We start from the raw sequence: 6,182 nt of genomic DNA, 5'->3' as shown, positions 1-6,182 counted from the left end.
GTACAAACAGATTTCTACAGGCAGTTCAGTTATGATATCCGCCTGTGGAAATCAATTTCTACAGGCGGTTCTGTTATGAGAACCGCCTGTAGAAATTGGATTCTACAGGCGGTTCTCATAACAAAACCACCCGTGGTAAGATTTTCCAATTTAACCCTATTTTCCAGCAAACCCTATTTTTAATATATATATATATATATATTATATACATTACTATTGAAACTATGTTAGGCTACAAGATTCAACCAATGCAACATGCAATATATTTATATATACCATTACTTTGTATATAAAATTATATTAATTACAAACATCACACATCAATGTTTTTTGTTTACAGACATATGAGGTTTCACATCTGAAACCTCTGCTCTAATAACCCGATCGAGATAGCTTTAGCCTACTAATATCTCTTAGCGCTATAAACTCAAGCTTTGCTAGGACGCTGGTCGGGTCGTGATATTTCCCTTCGGTGGGAATAGCTTCTCTCAAGAGAAAAGTGCAGAGGTCCTCAACTATGTTATATAGAACAGCTTGAGTCACGCTCTTCGCCTTTTCCAACTCATGTTGCTGCAGAGGAAGTTAGAAACATCATAAATTTATAGTTCATATAACACATGCTTAGCAACAAAAAATGACACAAATAATATAAACGACTATTAGAGCAATACCTTAGAAGGGTTAGTTACATATCTTCCGGTCTCTCTCATGAACTCGCAGACGTAGAATCCACAGTGGACCGATCCGACTGGTTGCTTATGGCACTGATTTATGACAAAAAAGTGGATATTTATTAGTTGCAACATCGTCATATGCATATTATATTTATAAAAGACAGCTTGTGATATTTTGGTACGTACCGGCCATTTATAAAATAATCTCAATGGCTGCCCCGGTTCTGATGAATCACACCTTCCACCTTTGATCTTATAATACCTATAGGCCCTATAGTATCGAATACACAATCATATATATTTACTTAGAACAATTAATAATTATTTATGACAATTAATAATTATAAGAAAAATAAAACATCATATACATTTATTTAGGACAGTTAATAATTAAAAATATACATCATATACATCATATAAGAAAAATAAAAAATAAGAAAACAAAAATTGGCCGCTGGTGGGCCGGCCCAGCTGCGCAGCCGGCCCACCGGCCCCTGCCCCTGCCCCTCCCTCTCCCCCTCACCCTCTCCACCGGCCGCAGCACGCGCCGCCGCCGCCGCCGCCGCCGCCTCGGTTGAGGAGCCCCGAGACTCCCCCGAGGCGGCTGCGCGCAGCCCCCGAGCCTTCCCCGCGTGGATCCGCAGCCGCAGGCGCAGCCCTGCCACCGACGACGGTCGCCCAGCCGCCTCGGGCCGCGCCGCCGTCCAGCCACCTCAGGCCGCGTCGCCGGCGGCGAGCAGCGGAGGGCACGCGCTGTGCCTCCCTCTCCCCGACCCCGTGCGCTCCCGCGGCGACCGAGCGAGCTTACCTCGACGGGAACGACGACGGGCGACGGATGCTCGACGGAGAACTCTGGCGCCGTGGAATTTTTTAGCAGCCTGCCGGCGTGGATTCGAACTCTGGCGCGCCTTCGGACTTAGAAAATTTCGGGGGTCTGCGCGCGGCCTTTATATGGCCTCCATTTCTACAGGCGGTTGGCATTGACCACCGCCTCTAGAAATAGCACTATACAGGCGGTGGTCAATACCACCCGCCTATACAAAACATTTTGTAATATTTTTTATTATTATTGTTTTCTATATTTTTGGTAACTATTTTTTATTGCATATTGATATTATAATATAATATTTAAACATTATTGTTTCTATATTCTATATTTGTAACATAATTATATTGTTTATATATTAATTGTATAATGATATTATAATATAATTATATTGTTTCACACCTATATATTAATTTTATATTATTTTAAATTTCAAATGCATATTGCATATTGTATGAAAGGTAGAGCTTGATGAGCTCTAACTCCTCTGTATCTAAAACTTTTTTATTTGAGGACTTTTAGTGCCTAGTTTGACCTAGTTTGACCTAGTCAAATTTTGAAATTTCAAATTTCCACAGCTACACACACGTTTTCGAAACCCGAGACGTCCCCAACTCGAAAAGTCATGAATACAAAGTTTGTTCCACTCATCAAGATATACATTTCATACATAGGACATTTTTGCATTTGACAAAGCGTTTCAAAAGTGTAGTTCTAAATCCACAAGTCTCACATATAGTTTCATAAAGTTTGTGTCACATTCAACACTTTGTGACTAGAGTTTACCAATCCTTTCCCATATGCCAAAATATCCTATGTATGGAATGTGTATCTTGAGGAGCTCTAACACCCATGTATTCAAAAGTTTTTCATTTGAGGTCATTTAGTGCCTAGTTTGACCTAGTTTGACCAAGTCAAATCTTAGAATTTTTCTGAAAAGTCACTTTGACCGGACCCTTGGTAGCCTCAGATACAAAAGTCATGAATACAAAGTTTGTCCAGCTCATCAAGATACACATTGTGTGTAAGGGTCAACTTTTCATCTGAGAGAGTTTGGACCACTCAAATTTTGAAATTTCAAATTTCCACAACTACACACACGTTTTCGAAACCCGAGACGTCCCCAACTCGAAAAGTCATGAATACAAAGTTTGTTCCACTCATCAACATATACATTTCATAAATAGGACATTTTTGCATTTGACAAAGCGTTTACATGATACAATCTAGGCCGCTACTATTCTTCCTTGTCCATCAGGGCGCACCCATGGCAAAGAACTCTGTGGGATGCTTCGCTCAATATTTTTTATCTTCATAGGATGGTCCACAAAGAGGGACATATCACTGAACTGGTTAAAATCCTCCAGATCTGATACACCGTCAACTCCAACTGCTTGTTGCTTTCCTGGAAAACTACATGCTTCGGTTTGTCGGTACTTTTCTTCTCATTCTTAGAAAGGATCTGCTCAGCATAGAAAACCTGTGCAGCACGATTAGCAAGGATCCATGGGTCATCTTTATATCCCACCTTACTTAGATCAAGAACTCTGACCCCATAATTATCCACTGTGACATGTTTATCTTCAACCCATTGACATCGAAACACAGGGATCTGAAATGTACCATAGTCTAGTTCCCATATGTCCTCGATGAAGCCAAAGTATGTAATAATATCACCAGTTTTGTCATCTACGGCCTCGCATCGAACACCACTATTTTGTGTTATGCTCTTTTGGTCCTTATACTTGGTATGAATTGTGAATCCACTTATGTCATAGGTTTGCCATGTTATGACTTGGCGTGATGGTCCAGATGCCAAAGCCTTGATGGTTTGTTTCTCAATTGTTTCCCCATATGGAATGTCCTGCTCCCTTAGCCATGTGTACAACTGTTTCTTGTGTTCCTTCATTACCCAATCCTCTGTTTGCCTAGGATTATGTTCTCGAAGCTCATCCATGTGTTGTTCAATCAAATGCTCCATTATCGAGAGCTGATGTAAGATGCTGTGATGTGCCTCAAGTATTGTATTATAATCTGGTGGGATGAATGATTTTCGTCCAATCCTCCCACATCCATGTAGCCTACCCTCATGTCTTGACGGAGGCAAACCTATTGCAACCTGGTCTTTTAGGACATTATTGCAGAATGGTCCACCGGACTCAATCGCCTCTTCGGTACAATACCCCTCTATCATGGACGCCTCGGGACGAGCACGAGTTGATACATAGCCATTTAGTATTGACATAAAACGCTCGTAAGTCCACATTTCATGCAGGTACATGGGACCTAGTGCCTGTATTTGTGGAACCAAGTGCACCACAAGTACTTATCCATCTTTTTCACGCGGTACTTGTGTCCTTTCGATAAGAAGCGTCTGTGCCTCATGTACACTATCTTCTTAGATGCATTAAGGGACACGTAATGGGTTCCATCTATGCACACCACGCAACCAACCTTTCCCTTGAATTGCCCTGATAAAATAAAGAGAGTAGGGTAATCGTTGATAGTAACAAAAATAATTGCTCTTAGCGTGAATGAATCTTTGCGATACTCGTCCAACATTTGAACACCTTTTTCCCATAACATTTTCATTTCCTCCATCAATGGCTCCAGGAAAACATCCATGTCAACTCCAGGTTGAACTGGTCCAGAGATAAGTAAGGTTAGCAAAAGGTATTTTCGCTTCTACATCAACCATGGAGGGAGGTTGTAGATGGTGAGAATCACCGGCCATGTGCTATGCTTGCTGCTCCTCTCAGCAAATGGATTCATTCCATCTGTACACAGTGCGAACCTAACATTCCTTGGTTCGCTGGCAAAGTCTCGGTGGTTGTCATTGAAATCTTGCCACTGCTTTCCATCGGCTGGATGGCGAAGCTTGCCATCATTTTTGTGCTCATCAGAAGCATGCCAACTCATAAGTTTTGCATCCTCAGGGTTAGCAAACAAACTCCTCAGTCGATCTACCACTGGAAGGTACCACATCACTAAAGCAGGAATCTTTTTCTGCGCATAATAGTCAACCTCTTCTTTATCTTTGCTCATGGGTTTTGAACTCTGTTGGGTGTTCTTTTGGGCCTTCTTTCGCTTCTTCCTTGCTTTACACATGGAGGCAGCACAATCCTCTCGATAGTCTTTGTTTGTCTTGTACCGACTTGCACCACACTTTGGACAACTATCCAAGTCCTTGTAATCATCACCTCGGTACAGGATACAATGATTTCTACACGCATGGATCTTCTCGACACCCATAGTCAGCGGACTGATCATCTTCTTTGCATAGTACGTGTTAGCAGGAACTTTGTTCTCCTTTGGAAGCATATCGCCGATAATACTTAAGAACGCATCGAATCCAGCATCGGACAAACCATACCTGGCTTTTGCCATCAACAGTTTTAGCACAGCTCGTAACGTTGTGTACTCTTTGGTACAACCTTTAGACTCATCATACAAAGGCTCTTCTGCTGCCTTCTTCAAGGCCTCCATCCCTTTCATTAATAACATTGAAGGTTCAGTATGACGACGCAACATTGCCTCCAAGAATTCAGCATCTTCTACAGCCGTATCATTTGGTAAGACATGAGTTCTTGCACCATCATTTCCCCAGCAGATCCACCAGCGGTAACATTTGGCACAACATGTTCACTCTGCGGTGTGTCGTGGAAAAACTGATCAGCAGGCATGCCTAGACCATCGGTGTCGATGTGTGCTGGGTCCCCAACTGTATAAGGCGCTGAGCTACCCTCTCCATGCTTTGTCCAAATCAAGTAATCCTTCATAAATCCTCGACAGACTAGATGAGAAATGATTACTTCAGTATCTTCAAATAGAAGAATATTTCTGCAGTCGTAGCATGGACAATATATATGCTTCGTCTTTGTTCTCAAAGCATGGTTCTTAGCGGCATCAACAAACCTATGCACCTCAGGTATATATGATGGATCTAGTCTTGATAAGTTATACATCCATGAGGACCTCTCCATCATGACCTATTGAAAAGTTAGTAAATTAATTGAAATATTGTCTACGAATATTTGTTATTAAAAATAAAAGAAGACCTAACAATTAAATCAAATTGAAAAAGGAATCATGGAAATGGTGAGAGGAGAGGCAACATCTTATACAAGAGGGCACAAAAATGCTTATCGCGTAATTAAATCAAATTTACATAAAAATAACATCCTAAACAATATAATTTAAAAAACTAAAAAGAAAACTTACCTTTCTTAGCCACCTATACCTCCTTCCAAGAAATGAAGATCAAAACCTCAAACCTTGTATTTTGACCTGTTGAAAAGTTAGTAAATTAATTGAAATATTGTCTACGAATATCTGTCATCAAAAACAAAAGAACACCTAACAATTAAATCAAATTGAAAAAGTAAAACAAGTATCAAAAATAAAGACAAAACCATAAATATATATCTTTATATCACTAAAATAAATTTTACAAGGTACAAAAACACTGTTGATTAAAACTAAATATATTATATCACTAAAAAATTTGAGAATGAAACATGGAAATGGTGAGAGGAGAGGCAACATCTGAAGCAACCTCATATATAAAAAATGCTTATCGCGTAATTAAATAAAATTTACACAAAAAATAACATCCTAAACCATATAATTTAAAAAACTAAAAAGAAAACTTATCTTTCTCTCCCAAGCATGGAAACACCATT

At 40.2% G+C, this 6,182-nt stretch overlaps 1 long non-coding RNA gene across 1 annotated transcript in view; it reads right to left on the bottom strand.

The window, feature by feature from the left end:
- Positions 693 to 6,182, bottom strand: part of LOC110435452 — a 7,622-nt gene continuing 2,132 nt past the window's right edge. Inside the window, exons 2-3 of the long non-coding RNA XR_002453148.1 lie at positions 4,932 to 4,934; positions 693 to 703 (exon numbers count right to left, since the gene is read on the bottom strand). This is a non-coding gene — a long non-coding RNA (uncharacterized LOC110435452). The remainder of the gene's footprint in view (positions 704 to 4,931; positions 4,935 to 6,182) is intronic.

Source organism: Sorghum bicolor, chromosome 5 (genome assembly GCF_000003195.3).
Source record: "Sorghum bicolor cultivar BTx623 chromosome 5, Sorghum_bicolor_NCBIv3, whole genome shotgun sequence".
In the NCBI taxonomy this organism is placed as follows: Eukaryota; Viridiplantae; Streptophyta; class Magnoliopsida; order Poales; family Poaceae; genus Sorghum; species Sorghum bicolor.
The sequence above is the reverse complement of the archived record's forward strand: the minus strand, read 5'-3'. Positions and strand labels throughout refer to the sequence as shown.